Here is a 17,544-nt window from a genome sequence, read left to right as displayed (position 1 = left end):
AAAGGTCGGAGAATTCATTAAGAAACTACAAACCGAATACTTGTGTACACAGATCATTACCTTATAAGTAACTGGAGGTAGTACAAGTAGTACTAATGACAGTTCCTTGAGAAACCAGTGAAGAGCGAGCACTAGTCTTGAACAAAGAGATCATAGTATTTAAAAAAAATGGAAAGACACCATTTTCATGTATGCTGGTAGGTCCCAGAACGGTCTGTTGGCTTGGCTTGTTAAATCTTCTCCCACATTAGAAAAATTAAAAAGCTTCATGTTCAGGGCAACCACTGCTCGACATCACTGAGGACTAAGCAACAAGGTATGCTGGTCTTAAATCACACACGCTGAATTCGACATACTGCGCATTACATGCACTAATCATGTGATGATACTTCATCAGGCGAACCCGACCGGGCACATATAAAGAATTAGAATACAACAAAAGCACACACCAGAATCTGACAAGCTCGGCAGGGGCACTATATGCTGCACGTGAAAATTGACTCTTTCCGTTTTATATACTACGTAAATCTGGCTCTCAATTGCAGGGTACTGTCTATAGAGCCCATATATATAGAACACCTGCAAACCTGTCAGCCGCGGTGTTCGAAGGTCGGCAAAACAGTGGTATGATTACAAAAGCAACCTGCAGGTCAAGCTTAGGCTCTCTGAACGCTCATGCTGTAATGCGTGCGCCAGTACCATTTGTCAAGAACAGCTTTTTATGTTCTTTGTTACTAAACATTTTCTACACCTGCTAGCGGTTTTGTACTTTGTTGTCATTAACACAAAAACTACATAGTACAAACCTCCTCACGTAGCCATATTCAGAAGTTCACGAAAAGTGGGACTACAGAGGAGAATACGAATTGCATGGCTTGGGTTTAGAGGTAATGTAAAGACATCGTACATTCTCGAACTACGCTCTGTTTGTCGAGGTGAACATGCTGACTTTGCTGCAGCTGCTATGGTTAGACTTCTTAGTGAGCACTTTCAAGCCTTCAGCCAAGATATTATCGGCGACAAGGCGTCTTTAAAAAAAAAAAACTCAACAATTTATCTTCTCTGGCATTTGTGTGCTCACGTAGGTCTAAACCATACTGCCTGTTTTGCTCTCCTTTGACTTAATTTCGCGTCGTTTTTTCTTATAAGTGCTGAAACACAAGAATGTTACACTTCTGCTTACCCGGGAGGATTTTGTACACCGCTGCATTTGGGGCCGTGTGCGGTGCGGTTGCTAAAATCCTCAGTGACGTGTTGTGCCCCAAGCTGAAACAAAAGAATGAAAAAAAATTACCTCGAAATCATCTGTTGCTCTGAATGTAACGACTTGCGGTCCTTTCGGGTGCGGGGCTTGTTCTTAGGCGGGCAACGCCTAAGGACCTAATAGCCCGAGTCGGCTGCTCAAATTATCGTTTTTGTCACCTGCTATACACCACAGATGTGACAAGTTGAAAATGAGCTCATTTGATGCAAACAAAATTCTTAGGGCTGAAAGTGGCGTAATTTCTTTGAATACACAAGAATGGACTGAAATATGGTCATGCTATACATTTAACGCCATGTCAGCCTTCTGTAGCATGCAACTGTTTCCACTGGGGCATTTATGAAGTGAAATATACAAAGGGGTAAAAAGTCTTGACATTCAATACTGCTGATCTACTAAGAAAACCCTTCAATTTATTACCTTGTGGTCGTGGTTCACCCTCGCTAAATTAGATCTTTCCTCAATTTCGCAGGGTTGTGAGCTGTACCTGTTGGCAATCGCTTTCGACTTCACGTCGGACGCGTATCGCGCTGCGATAAATTTTCTCTGCGCAAAGCAATTCTGCAGTGTCTTGTGTTTTTCGGCCGTAAGTGCCTAAGAATACGATCTGCGTAACGGAAGGCTTAATACGTTTATTTTGTGGATAAGGACAAAATTTGTATTGCACCTTGTTTAGGAACATATTTGCCCTTAGAAACTAAAAATTCAACAACTTCGGGATAGGATAGTCTTCTTTGAGCAAGCTTGAAAAGAGCAATATGCTGGAAAACAATTTTTTTCCTTACTTTCCTGAGTTTAATTTTTTCACGTCTGACAAAGTTCTGCTTTATTGGGAGCTTATCTACACACTATTTAGATATCAGTTTATCTTCTTGAATGAGAAAGACATCTGTCAGACGTGTGTCTTTGATATGCAGAAGACACAGTATTACTTCAATGAAGGGTTCTTCATGAATTCATGATTTCATGATTTGCATTCCTAGACGACTGGCTTCACAAGGTGAAGTTTACTTCGTTGTCCCAAGAAGCTTGCCTGCAATTTCGCTGTCAAGTGCATCCGCACACGGTTCATGCAATCCATATGGTATACGTACTTGCTATATTTTACCACTACGGGCTTCTGTGGCACATACATCAGCTCCCTCGTGGCCGCTAATTCTAACTGGCTAGGTATCCACCAGAACATTGTTGCATGTACTTTTGTTTCGGCTCTTATTGCATTAAGTGTGATTTCTCAAATTTATAATTTCGGGGCTTTAGCACGGTGTAGTTATGTAATAACGCTCGGGCAGTTGTTGTAAATGAGCATTTGCAAAATTTCTCTGTGCTGCTTTTTCTACAGCAACGTAAATGGCTTAAAATTAAGCATTGAATATTTGTACGGGGCACTTATGCTCCGCCTTAAGGGTAGGACAAGGGAGCGTTAATCGGTTAATGCACATATATAAGCAATTCAACTTGACCTTCATAGATTCCTGAGAGCACTCATCACACTCGTGGCACTGTGGTGCAGCGGATAAGCGATGCGCCACTGCTCTGCGATGGCACGTGTTGCCACCGGTGTTGCTTGCCCGACCAAGGTTGCTCCGCCCGAGTAATCTCACGCCATCAGTCATTAATTTACCTGCTATGTCCCACGGTGGTTAGGTTGCTCACAATTAAGAGGTCAGGTTTTGATGACGACACAAGGTCACGTGACCAAGGTGGTCCGTCTAGGTTGCTTTTCTGCAGATTTTTCGCTGAACACCGGCGCCGACGACACCGGATTTTCTGCAAAACAGGAGCCTTCACGCCATCACTTTAAAAGTAATGAGCGCCGAAGCAACCTTTCTGTCTTTTCCATTAGCCTTGTATAAAGCACTTCCAACGCAAAGTGCTCTTTTAGGATTTGTCTTAAACCCTGGGTCATCGCCGTATATTCTTTTTGTACTATGAAGGCTTGCAATATGTGTTCACAAGGTGCCTGGACTTTGCGAAAGTGTTATTGTAATGTCACACCCAGTGGGAAAAAGCTCAAAAGCAGATGTAGGCAAAGAAAGAAAAAAAGGGCATATAAAGCAACATTTTTTCATAGGAGCCACTCACAGTACTTTCGTAGTTCTGTTGAAATCAGCGCTTAGCGTGTAAGTGAAATCGAAGAGAGATCCACTTTGCTTCTCCGCCGAGTGACAGCGGTTCAATGTTTTGTTGAAGTTTCGCTGTTTGATGTACAGCTTCTCCTGCAGACCAATCATCTGAAAGCAGTGCAAGAGACAAAAGTGTTTCACCTTTGAATCGCTGGACTGAGGCTCTACCATTTTCGTGAGGAGCGTAAGCCGCGCCTTTAATCGACAGCATCCTCCTGAACGTTAAAAGCGGTTTTTGTCGCTCAGCACCGAGATCTCAGAGAAATACAGAGAATTTTGCGAAATGCAAAAAAATGACAGGAAGAATGCAAACCACCATTTATTGAAAAATGAGCAAAGATACCAGCATATCAAAGAATGAAAGATGCGCCTAAGTTAAAAAAACAATCTCGTCGTGCATGTAGACATGAAATGCACTGTAGGAAACGAGTAGCGTAATCTTCAGCTCCTTATATATACTGACAGCTGTACTGGAATCTTGGGAAAGCGTCCAAAATCAGCCTCTGTTTCATAATCTTTCCGCCCCGAGCGACAGTGATCTCAGCTTTATTAGCCGTTTATACATATGGCGACTCGCGCGACCAACGCAAGTTACTGGCTATGCTGAAGGACTCAGCTACAGGATCTGTGCCACCGGTGCGCACATTGCGTAATAACGGCACATCACCCGGCTCTTTCGCCTTGCTCATCAAGTGCTACCAGAGCTGCACGTGCGCCTCTCGGGCTTCAGGGCAGACCTTGGGCTATTTCGCGCCCCGTGCTGGCTCCACAACCACGGGACTATGAAGACGCTATCATTGAGGCATGTTTTGTTCCGGCGTCCGCGCAGCGCGTAGGCAGCAAGGGTGGATGTGCTGAAAGCTTCATCAATTTACTTAGGCTGGGATCCGTGTTGTCTGTCCTAGTGCCAAGGTCTCCCTCGGCGGCCGACAACGGTGACTAAAAGCATTTCATGCTTAAAAGGCATTTAAAGTAGATGTTCTTAAAATTACCAAAAAATGGTAACTCTGCACTGTATGTATATTTTTCAAATGTTGCTGATAAAGTCTAACCATTAGTTCTCGGGATATGGCACTGGTGTTCTTTCCAAGAATCTAATCGAGCCTTGGCCGACATTTGAACACAGCGCAATGGTAATCGAAGCCTAAGCTTCAAGATCTTTATGAGGTATCCTTTAAATTGAGAGTTCTCCGCGTCTCACTCAGGGATTTTCCGCTGGTTAATAGCATTTCACGTGCCAATGCTCTAGCGAATTCCATGCAGGACAGGATTTATTTCTTGGTGCTATATGTCTTCGTTTCGCTGGTGCCATCGAAATTATTTTATAAATTGAATTACTCTATCTCAAAAGTAAAAAAGAACACTTTATTTAACTGAAAAAGCGCCAGTTCGTTCGAATATATTGTTACGGGGATGTTACGGTATTTCGGTTACGGTAAGTCTGTATTGACGGCTGCGCTGCGATGGCCAGAACTCAGCTCAGACACCAAGGGCCCACCTTCACACTGCCAGCGTCGTAGTCCAGCGCACCGCCACTTCATCGTTCACGAATCGAGCATGAGTCGAGTCCACTTATAAATTAACCAGTTCACCGGTAACAATATGTTATGGTCAAACCGGAAGGGCCCCCGATGAGTACCTGTTATAGGCGTGAGTTTTGATGCCGCAGTTTTACGTGGGCGGGAACCTCCACGTTCATATTCGTACCAAAAGCATTGCTAAAACTAACCAAGATGGGGCAGCTGTCCACAGTATTCTTTGCACGATGATTTATTCAAGGTACCTCGGTGTCATAACCTTGGAGACGTTGAAAACAAGCACCTAACGTCACACCAAGGAAGGGATCGAGATCTGGGGTCTTATTGTTAGGGCTTAATTTTGTTTTCATTTCATTTGGTCCTCTTGCATTGGCGACGGCTCCCAGTTATGTAGGACAGGGAGTGGCGTGCACGTCATGCTGGTAGTGCCGGTAACAACCGCAATGCAGCGTACGTGAAGGCTACTTGCTTCACGTCTGCACGTCCATGCCACGGTGGCTGATCAGCAGCGACGGTAACGAGTGACGGAGTAAGGCGACCTGTTTGGTTTTGGTTTATGGGGTTTAACATCCCAAAGCGACTCAAGTGATGAAGGACGCCGTATTAGAGGGTCCCCGATAGTTTCAACTGCCTGGGGTTCTTTAATGTGCAACGACATTGGACAGTAGAGGCGCCTCAGTCAGTTCGCCTTCGTTTAAATGCGGTTTCCGCGTCCGGGATCCGACCTGCCTCTGGGTTCAAGGGGCAAGCACCATAATTACTGAACCATCGGGGTGGCTTGGGACTTCTTTGAGACGACTGACGAGATTTATTGGCGCTAATTGAGACCGGTAGAATAAACTCCCTTGGTTGCGCGACAAATTGGCCCAGCATGGTTCCCTGTAGATGGGTAAAATGAATGCGGTTGCAGTATGGCGGCTAGCGGTTGCACCTTGACCTGAACAGCGGTGCCTGTCATTGTTCGTTTGTTTCCGCAGAAGCCGCTAATTTCCCTCCAAATGAAGCCGCGAACAAATGAAATCAAGGCGCAATGAATCAGTACATAAAATGGGCACAGAACTCATCAAGCGGCTGGTACATGCGTCCTGAAATTCAGAGAGATTTATGGGCAATGGCGTGCCCCTCACCGCCCAAAAGATGGAGCGGCTTTATGATGCAAAGTGGAACGAAATTTAAACGGTAAAATGAACGTCTGGGAACTCCTAAATACACCTCTAAAGTTAATTTGGAAGCTGCGTCCCTATTTTAAGCTCATAACCACAAGTAGGTGGGCAAAATTATACGGTGCGTTCAGCAATAAGTAATCAATTCCTGTTTTCCTTTCCTGATTCGAGGACCGAAATACTTAAAAACACAGAATGAAGAGAAAAACGGCAGTAACAGTGCTTAATGGTTAATTATGTGCGGCTGGGTCAATTGTATTTCGGAATGAGTCGAATGACTGCAATTATCGAAATAAGCAAAATTCCGGTTTGGCATTTGTTTTGCCTTGGTGACTTTATATCTTGTGGTAGCTTGCGTCACTAAGAAGGCGTGCAACGCGTTTAGGTCATGCAACATTATGGTACATTATTTGATGGCACACTGTAATTTTCTCACTCAGGCAAAATAAATTACCTCATTGCTCCCGCATAAACTTATAGCAAAGAACACCCGGCTTAATGCAGAGGCTGCTATCAGAGCTGTGTGACTAAGCGTAAAGATGGCAACTTAAGAACCGGCTTATGAAAGATTCAAAAGTGAAGCCCCACGTGGGCCGCAAACCAGGCCTATTTTGTATTTTGAAATCACACTATGTGCCAAGTGTATAGAGAGATACAAGACAAAGGCGTTAACTTTCTCTTGAAATCGACGAAACGGCACCGAGAAATGGACAACAGAAACAAAGAAAAAACGCTAAACAGTTCAGCACCATGTCTGAGGTTTTGCTGGCCTTCTGAGAGCGCTGCTTTGTGTTTCTGTGTGAAGCGAACTACTCTAATCTTTCAGTTTATTATAGCACCAACCAAAGACATCATAAGTCGGCTACAATATCTAGTTTTGGCTGATTCGTGAGAAGACGATATTTCAGGAATCCGGCCGTGCGTGCTGCTTTATGTAAATTGAACAATAAGGTGAAAGCTAGTGGCTGAAACAGTGGCTCCGCTCCGACGAATCTTCGGCATCGAAACAGCCGACTGCAAGATCTGTACATCGTACTTCGGCGATCTTTATATAAGCACTGCACATCTCCCAATCGTGCTTATTGCTTTAAAACTTAAAACTACAATAACAATGGATTGCCGGTTCGGTGCAACTCTACAGCAACACTAACTTATCAAGTTTAACGAAACAAATTTATATCGGGAAAATTGAAAAATAGGGCAGATTATCACTTACATCACGAATGTGCTGCCTTTCAAAGTTCTGGGGATCATCTTCGTACGGCACGGTGCCTGCTGCGACGCTGGCCGCGGCAGCAACCAAGAAGAGGACCGCCGCCAGAGACATGATCACGCTTCGCGCTTCCATAGTCTTCATGGTAAAACAGAAGATACCCTGCAATATAAGAAGAGCACTGGTTTACATACCAAGCCATTCTAAACATACCCCGGTCTCATAAATATATAAGTGTGTGACTGGTCACAAGAATGCGTCTTGTTGTAATCTATACAATTTAGTCGGTACCTTGTGGTTATGATGCGGCCGGTGGTACACTACATATAAACTACGAAAAAGCGCTCTTGTCGAGTATATCTGTATAGCGACTCTATTAAATGCACTTAATATGTCCTCTTTATTATTGGAGCTACCTGTAATTTGCAGAAAGGAGAAAACGAAGACGATTTGGAAATAAAGCATATTCACAGCAGCTCATGTGCTCGCCGTAATCATTCTTGCAAGTTTTTACAGGCAACTCCTTTTACTTCCGAGAAGCAGTAGAAGCGGAAAAAGGTCACAATTTCAAGATCTTCAGACAACGCTTCAGGCAGCCGAACTCAAGAGTTAATGAATACTGGTAAACTGTAAAGACAAGTAATGGCTACAGCAAATTTTTAACATCGTTCTGCGCCATACGCGGGGTAGTAAGAAAGAGCCCGGGATTTCTTTTAATCTGCTTAATTATACGTGCACATATCAGCCATTTCAGTCATTTTTTTTATGAGAAACGTTTTCATATTAGTGACTGTTGCCACTGGGCGAAAAAAATGCGTATTTCAACAAAATAACAGGTACTACTCCTGCTCTGTTTGACAATAGAAAATGCCCTTAATTCTGAGGGGTAAACGTTTGCTTCAAATTCGCAGTTGCTACTTTTTCCTGCTAATGAAAGAATTCGATCTGCTCTCTTTTTGAAACAGGGAAAAATAACAAAGCGAAGAAATAACTTCAGATCACTGATATGTAGTTCGCAAAGCGAAGATTCGTGTGAACTGCATGCGATGCACTAATACTGCATCGCATGCAGTTCACACGAATCTTTGCTTTCGAATAATTATTCTATTTGTACTGTGATTAAGGGTTTTCCATCTCGTTTGATTTGTTGGCGCTCTAATAATTTAATTGGTGTCAACTTTATACAGATGGCGCTATCTTTTTAGCATTCGCTTCGTTTCTAAGGTGCGCTGAGTACATATTACGCAGTATTCCTAACCTTACGGCGCAACTCAGCCTCTATGCTATCTTTTGTCGCAGGTTAAAATGTTCTTGTCATCACCGGCACCCCCGAGCATACTCCAGTACATGACCACAAACACAGTAGATCTTTGCCGCCTTCTTTTCAGCATTTTTTGCAGCACTTTGTAATTTAAGAGCTGTTTTTGGTTCTGCCTTGACATTCACGAACTCGAAATGACGAGTGTGTCGTTTTTAATTATCTCGCTCTCATGTTTCCTCATTGCTCCAGGCTGCGTTATGTTTGTTGAAGTGTCGCGGCCTGTGTTTATCGTGGCTAGTAAGGATATAATATAGGTGTTTCTTACTCCGCTGTTTATGTCTCTAAGTGACGTACACCTTTCCAATTTTTTAAAGATATCACGCGAAACATCGACCGTTCACTTGATCACCGCCCTGTGACGGAACTAATCGGCAAACACGCCGAGAGTTGCAGCATGCGCGCGCACGAGGCCCAGGCCGCGGCGCCCGTCCTCTGCCACACTGTTCCTGGAGCTGCGCGCAGCCCCCGACCATTTCCTTCGCATACAGCACTACCTGGCAGTTCTTATCTCCGCTTATCAATATCGTGATCAATAGCCATATCCGCAAACAACTGCAAACAAAACAAGAGCAAACGAAAGATTGAACGCAATGTTCGATCGCGGAACGCTGACTAAAGCTGTTTGCAGCTGGGTAGTACGTGGCTTCTCGTAAATATCGGCGGTGCGTATGCCAGCAGTAATACGATCGAAGGAAAGGTTCGGGTGCGGCGCGCATCTCCTGGAACAGCCTAGAAGACGACGGCCGCCGCGGCCTGGGCTTCGGGCGCATGCTTCAACTCTCGGAGAGTTTGTCGATTAGTTCCGTCATAGGGCGCTGATCAAGCGAATGGTCAATGTTTCGCGTGATACCAATAAAAAAATTTGAAGGGTGTACATAATGTGGATGACAATGTCAAATAAAGTTGACAGTTAGCGTTCTGCGGCATTGTTCGTTCTACGTTCTCTCCCAGCATTTGAGGGCAGCACAGCCATACTCCATAAAAACCAAGTTCTGCATTCAAATATCAGGTCCATGTATTGCACTGAGCCGCAGGCGGTCCACGCAGAAAAAGAGCGCAATCACTTCTGCATTTCTCTTATCGGGGACCCGGGTGAAGTAGCGGTATTTGTTTAGCAGAGCGTTAAAGGCTTGTAGAAATCACTGTCGAGCAAAGCGCGATCCCCCTTGCTGCCCCGTGAAATTATTATCGGGGTAAGTGCATAGTTAGCGAAGCCGGTAGCAAGTCGGTAGCGCGTGCAGGGGGGCTTAGCACAAAAGTTATTTTCGTTGATAAAGCAGTAAAAAACACTTCCTTGCAGCGTGAACAAGTCTATGAAGCGCACAGCTGTATATAGCACTGCTAACCCACCATCTAGCATTAAGCTGATATGCAACGTCTAGAACAATCGCACGATTGTATACGCTACGCACTCTCTTCAATGATTGCGCTCTCTGCTGAAGCATGCAAAAATTCAATTTTCCGCATTTGCGTCAGTAAAGAAAGACAGTTAAGCAATGTCGTTCGTGCTGCGGACATTAGAACGGTTGTCACATTGACATTAGAAATTAGATTAGAACGGTTATGACAGACTCTCGCCGGGCCTGTGAACATTATCCTGCAAGCGAAATATCACCTCTTGCCTCCCAAATTCTAAGATGCACTCCCGCCGATCCAACTCGCACAAAAGTGATCTGGGCTCCTGGCCACCAGGGTCAACGAGGCAATGAGGCCGCTGGTGCGGCCGCCCGAGCGCTCACACACCGGGCTCCTCATCCTAGCTCTCCTGGCTCAGAAGTTCATAAACCGCTTCTGCAGTTCAGCCAAATTTTAATTCATTATTGCGACAGCCACCGTCTGTAGCCGGCACCTGCCAAGAGGCTGAGTAAGGCGGAGGAGCGAACTCTGCTGCGCCTGCAGACCGGAACTCTTCTCTGTCCTGCCATAGCAAATCACTTCGATCCGAGCACAGATGGGCACTGCCCGCACTGTGGAGAGATCTGCGATATCTTTCACATGGTGTGGGCATGTACTCAGAATCCTCAACTTCCCCCTTCCTCCACCCCCACCCGAGAGGCATGGGAGACTGCCCACCTCAAATACTCCACACTGGAGTCTCAAAGGGCTCTAGTAAAGCGGGCGCGAGACGGGGCCTCGTCGTGTGGTGTCCCGCACTAAGGATACCGACCATGAAGCAGCGTTTTCTGACCCTCAAACTCACTTTGAGTATTAAAGTTTTTCACCACTACCACCACCTAATGCACAAACTAAACTTTAGGCTTGTTCTTTTCGTTCCACTCCGGACAATTTATACGCTGATACCCTGCGTCTGATTCGGTGGAGCACAGGAGAAAAAAAAAGCAATGGCCCCGGCATTTTTCAGAGATTCCCCATTCTTAGTAAAATCGTGGTGCAAAACTGTACCGTTTAATTTCAACAACTTCGGTACCGGCTGTTTCATATTCGGCTACCAAAGCAACTTTTCACCAAGAAACAGTTATTTGGTAATCCGCTTCACGAAGCTCACGACGAGAGCACCCAACGAAATTTCAGTATTCCGCCAAGGTGTATCATAAGAAGCATTAATGCTCTGACGCCTGCCAGTTCCACGCTTCTAAGCATTCCAGTCTGGCATTCCTGATTTCATGCTTCATGTCTTTAAATAAAACACGCCTAGTTGAATGACTAAATCCGAGAAGGTTAACTTCTTTTTACTCATAGGTAGTTTTTCTGAAGAGTTCCAGCACAAGGTCAACCGCCGTTTTCATCCAAATGAAGTGACTGCAGCGACATAAGAATAGTGCGCACTTTGTAGAACAAAAGAAACAGCGTAAGACAGCACAGGCTCTATAGGAATAGACAGACACAAGCAATTCCCACACAGTAATCAGAGGCTGTTTAACCCCAGCCTTTACACAGTTTTTAAAAATCATCTTTTTTCAGTTAAAAGAGCGCTTTCTTGGCTTAGAATTGTCCGTGTTGCAGTATATTACAGTACAGCTAAGACAAGGTAACAAGCAGGATGGTTAAATAATATTGAATAATTGGGCTCAAATATTACCGTTAGCTTTAATTGTTGAGAGGCTTGTAGCCCACTGCAAGTGATAAACATATCTGTTTCTAAAATTTCGAAAAGGCGGTCACCCCCTGCGCTGTGGTCAGACAAATTATGGCTACATCGAGCCAAAATGCATGCACTTTAGTGAAGCTTGCTGGCAAAGCAGCCTAAAGTTCACGTCACTCATCGAAATAGCCAAAGTTTGTTGGGCCACAGCGCCAAAGATAAGCAAGTTTTCGAAACACTAAAACGGGTATACCCATTACAGTGGGCTACACGCCTCTCGTTAATTAAGGAGCACAATAGCAATAGTTAAAAAGTTAGCTATTGAATGTTAGTCAGCCAGCCTGCTAGTTAGCACATCTTAGCTGTATTCTGTTGCACTACACCGCTGGCAAAGCTATGCCGGAATAAGCGCTCTTCTAACTCGAAAAGCCTATTCTAAAAAACTGCGGAAATATTTGGTTAAAGACCCTGTATGCATCACTCACCTTGAACACACAGTAGCACGGCGTGGTCCCTCGTCCAGACTCCGTCTGTGCCTTTCCAGAGCTGGTTGCTTCTGCCTGGAAATGGAGCGGAGCAACGCCCACTAGATGAAAGTGATAGTGGATTTGTGTGATTTCACATATCTCCGACAGATGGCACATGTTGAAATTGGCGAGAAAATTCAAAAGACCGCCGTCTTATAGCGCTAAGCTTGGTTCCGTGAGCCACTTGGCTCGTAGAGAGCCATGAAATGCAAATTCCGCAGCAGAATTTCACCAGAACCCTTGTTTCCCAGGCGCCTGCAGAAGAAAGAGCCATTTTTTTCACTCAAAGCGGCGTGTTGAATTTTTCTGCATATATTTTATTCGGTATTCCTCAGAATGAGTTTTTTCTGTCTCCCAGAGATGTCAACCAACTATCCCCAGTCGCGAGCAATCCAGTTCCGGGGTCGCCTTTATGCCGAAAGTTAATGTACACGGTTGTCAACCACTAACATTTCGCGGCACGCACTATATTCGCGGTAACTCCTACTTCTTGCAGCCGTGCACAGATCACAGTTCGTGAAGCCATTTTTCGTGCAGTGTCCCTGTCGTGAGTCGGAGTTGAGTCGTTGCTCTTAAGCACACGCATAGAAAAGGACAGGCAAGCGGCAACGTTAACGCCCGCCTCCAGGCACTGATGCCGACATCGACTCCTGGGCACATCCAGATGCATACTCCTTCCCTCTAGGACACTGGAGAGCTTTCACTAATGGTCGCATATCTACCTGGCGTGCGCTTGGACTCCCCTTCAGCATCACTGCCGTCTCCCTTTTACTCGCAAGCACATATCCACCTCCCGAGCGCCTAAGCACCCCTTCAACCTAACTGTCACCTCGGTGACTGCACGGCCATTAGTCCCAGTGTGCGGCTAACCTCTTCACGCACAGTGTGTCTTCAGCAGCAAGCGTAGCGATAGCGTCTACTGCACCACTATATTGCTTTTTTTTTGCAAGAGCACTCTCACTTTGCTCGCTGGATTCTCTATGCTGTGGTTGCGAGTCTAGCTCATCGCCGCAAGTCATGTCACTTTAACAATCGCGACCTACAGCATCTGCAACACGGCTCTCAAGATCACCTGCAGTCTTATACTGTCAACTGCCACTACTGATTCTTTTAGTGCCCTCTTCCAGCGCGCTCAGTTTTCAGAGAGGCTGCGAGGCGTTCTCTTTAGCGTTATCTAGCACCTAACTTCCCGTTTCTGCCCCTTACTTCTCCCTTGCATTACCTCGATCCCCGATCTGCAGCTATCGCAGGCCGAAAGAGGTCCTGCAGTTTCACCGCAAGCTCACTAGAATTGCCTAAAATCCTCGAGAATTAAATTCTTTCGAGTTCACGAGAGCTTTACGTGCATGTTTGACCCAGCCTAGGGCCCTCTACACGATTAACGCTTCTTGGAGCGTCCGTGTGACGTTACTTTCGTGTTCTGTTCTTTGTTCTGCAGCCTCTGCGATTCTCTAACTGCTCGGCCTGCGGGGTCAAGTGTACGGCTCCCTGAAATTGAAATTCTGCATGAGCACGGTTGTAGAGGTATATATGGCTAGTTTTTTAGGCGTAGCATTTCCTGGTATATGTGTTACGTTGTACTTTAGCACGAACGCAGTTATCTTTCGCAGTTCTGTCAACCTTCGGTGTGGGCGGGACGGATGTAGCGCCACCATTGGCGAGCGCAAGCACTGAGATGAAGATGTCTCAGGCACGCGCAGGACAGAACACCTTATGCTGCCGGGATGGATGGATCCGTTGTGGGCTATAATGCTTCCGTCTCGAAACGCTCAACAATTGTTGCCACCAACGCTAACCAATGTGTCCATCTCCGATGTACACAGAGACTGAGACAGTCAGAGGAGATTTTTCTTTTTTACCAGCTTTCATTTTTGTCGTTGGTTAGCGCTTACAGAAATGTGGTCGTACCCTTGAGGTTCCATCTCGCTGTATCTAGCTAAAAGGGCTTAAGTTTTCGCAGTTGTGAAACAGCTAAAGGTAAGAAAATGGTGAAGAGGGCGCTGAAGATATTTCTGTGGTATCCTAGTCCTACCAATAAGGACCCTTTTCTCTGCTTTATTTTAGTTTTTCTGCTGCGGGGATTACAACTTAACATTCTGCATTGAAAAGTACTCGGCTGCCGGCAAAAACTGTACTTAAGATTCGGGGAATTAAGATTCCACTTTTTGTAGTTTGTTACCCCTTTCGAGGCATTACTTTTTAAGTGTTTCCATCGATCGCATCGAACAGTTGAGGCTGTCGTATGAAACCATTGGGGAAGCCTTTTAGCGGTAGCAGAAACGTATATAGGACAAAAAATACAAGACTCCTGTTAGGTTACCGGCAGTATCATGATTGTTATAGTTAAATCTTACATTATATGCAAAAAAATACGTTCATAAACAGTATTCCGCTCAAAAACGCTTTTGTCCAGAATTGCTGGATATGATTAAACATGTCAAGGGTAACTTTATGGTCTCCTTCGCACGGAATATTTTAGGCCTGCACTGAACAGGACTGGTCCGCATGGTACAATGATGGCTCCGATTACTTCGTCGCATTTGAGGAAACAATTCTAGAGCGAAAGTACTACTTCAGACCGTCAAAACAAACCATGAAGTTTGTTAGAAGCTTGACGTTGAGGGTGATTGGGCAACTTGCTGAAATGAAATAAATATTGCCGCGACTTGGTTTTGAACCCACGACGGAGGGGAACGTATCAGCGGCGCTGGCCACGGCGCGAGAGGACTAAGCTATCGCCGTAGCAGACTACACCTCTTGTTAAACTGCAGACCTCTCAAGATGTGCACTGCAAATAGTCCAAATTCTATGTGCGGCATGAACAGATAAGAACAGCTTAAACTAGATCACTGCTTCACATGAGTCTAATATGGTCTAATATGGTCGGCGACCCAGCAAAGCAAAAGAACGAACCAAACAGGCTAAGCACATGCTCTCGGTCGTGTTCTGAGTTTAACACTGCCAATGTATGTTTTTTTATCAGTTAGTAATACCAAGCATATTTTTCGTCTATTTAGTGCAGTAAGAAAGGATAGAAAATCAAGAAACCAATACAGAGAGTACTGATCAAAAAAGGGAAAAGGCAAGACCGATGTTTGGTGCGAATACGAAGTGGACAATACTGAACAACTAATGTTGAGGAGAGTACCATGCGCGTTACGTGTGATTGAAATGCAGGTAGGTTTCTGCCTCGTCCGCCGAGAAACAAAGCCACTGTAATCCGCTGTGAGACATCTTTATTTCTAGAAAACACTGTCAAACAGACGTAGCCGAAAGCCTGCTTTTTAATTGTGCCTAGTGAATTGGCAAGACGGTGGTAAGGTTCTTGCAGTACGGCTCGTAGAGCACAACTTTCTCGCCCTTGCAGTTTGCATAGTACACGCTTGAACACTCTTCCGGCACTTGTGTGTCCACAGTATCCTCCGTTTGAACCAGCTGACAACCTGCGGCAGTAATGAAAAGAAGCATAAATTGCCGCTCCATTTTTCAACGCAAATGACAGATTCGGAAAACGTTCCGCGGAATCACTTCAATCGTAACGCAACTTGTAGCTATGAGTTTCGAAATCTCGAGTAATGCCCACGATCAACATGTTGGCCGCGGTCAAAAAGTACCTTCGGCCTAGAGGCATTGCAGTACACATTCTGCGTAGGAGTACCTAAAGCAATCTCGAAAAAACTTGACATTGGTGCTGCAAGTGCGTTCCCGAAGCGAAAAATGCACAGGCGTCTGCAGAAAAAATCGCCTTTGAAACTTTACTGTCAACTTCACAAAGAGGCAGCATTTGACGATTTCAGTTTCATATCCAATCGCAGAAAATTGCTTAGCTACAGGTCGAAGCCCAGTTCATCACTCCCTTTCGATAAAGACTTGGTCTGCTGGCTAAATTATTCTGCATTGTCCTGCTCACTGCACAAGACACCGGGGTTATCCTGCATAACCCCGTGATCGCGTGCCCTCCGCGCATGTGATCGCGTGCCCTCCGCGCTTCGCGAAGCCCTACTGCCTAGATGCGGCGAGAATGGGCGGCATCAGGCGCATGCACGGAAGGACCAGCCGTCATGCTTATTGCGCATGCGTCTTGTGCCGACAATTCCCACAAGTTCTCGGCGGCAGCGCTCCGCGAAGCGCGGAGGCCACGCGATCGCATGTTCCCTTTAACAATGGACCGTACTGTACACTGCGATGTGTAATATGCGGCCCGCACCGATAGGACATGCATGCCAACGGATTTTTCGGGTTGTAGCTTAAAATGCGTTCTTGACTTTCCAGAAAATAAAAACAGTGGCCACTTGCTACCGACGCCATCATAATGATGTCTATTTTCCAGCAAAAGAGATTTGTCCCATGGTTTATCGCAAGAACAAGCGTAAAAAGAATGCACCAAATAAAAGAGGAGGCGGCTCTCACTGGAAAACAAATCGCGGTTTTGTGAGCAACTCTCAGAGCGAGCGGCCGAGACCAGCTGGCTTGACCAGCTTTTTCGGCCATGATTCAATGTGCAAGATTCTCCGCACAATGCATTGCCTGATGAATTAGCTGGTTTTTAAAACGGCACAAGCGAATCCCCTAGGAGCTATTACCAAAAGATCAAAATTGCGGTTTCTCTGCAGTCCGAAAGGGGCAATTTGTTTTTTTCGCATGCACTCAGGCGTACAAAACATTCCTCGATAGATAACTAAGCCAAAGCAGGTTAAAGGTGCAGCGAAGAGGAATCTGAACTCGCCTTTCTGCCGCGGAAACTCAATCTACACGTTCCTAGCATTCTTAGAAACTTCAGCTGATTGCCCTGTGTGGCTGATTTCTCTAATTAAATGGGGTTAACGTCGGGCTCCCACCTTTTTTTTAATTCTCCGTGTGTGGTGGGCGGAGTCGACCACGGGTTGAGTGCCTTTAAGCCAGCTCCGTGGAGGCTTGCCGCTCTGCCATCGGCGGAGTAATACATAATAATATGCGAAAGCAAATAATCCGCGCGTATTTTTATTTCTGCGGGCTTGTTTTGCGGCTACGTTATCTGCGAATGAAACCATTTATTCATGGAATCCTAAAAAACAAGATAAAGCGAAAGCAAAGCCTCCACGGAGCTGGCTGAAAGGCACTCCACGCATTGGTCGACTCCGCCCACCGTACGGGGAGAATTAAAAAAAAAGGCGGGAGCCGGACGCTAATCCGATTTTATTAGGGAAATCGGCCACACAGGGCAATAGGTCGAAGTTTCCAAGAATGCTCGGAACGTGTAGATCGAGTTCCCGTGGCAAAAAATAAGTTCAGATTCTTTTTCAATGCACCTTTAAGTGTCTTTCCACTCCAAATGCACCAGACATCGCGCTCGAACCTCTCCGATGTTTT

The sequence above is a fragment of the Amblyomma mixtum genome, chromosome 9 (assembly GCF_055824585.1).
Source record: "Amblyomma mixtum isolate Tamu chromosome 9, ASM5582458v1, whole genome shotgun sequence".
NCBI lineage: Eukaryota > Metazoa > Arthropoda > Arachnida > Ixodida > Ixodidae > Amblyomma > Amblyomma mixtum.
This window is presented reverse-complemented; position numbering follows the sequence as displayed.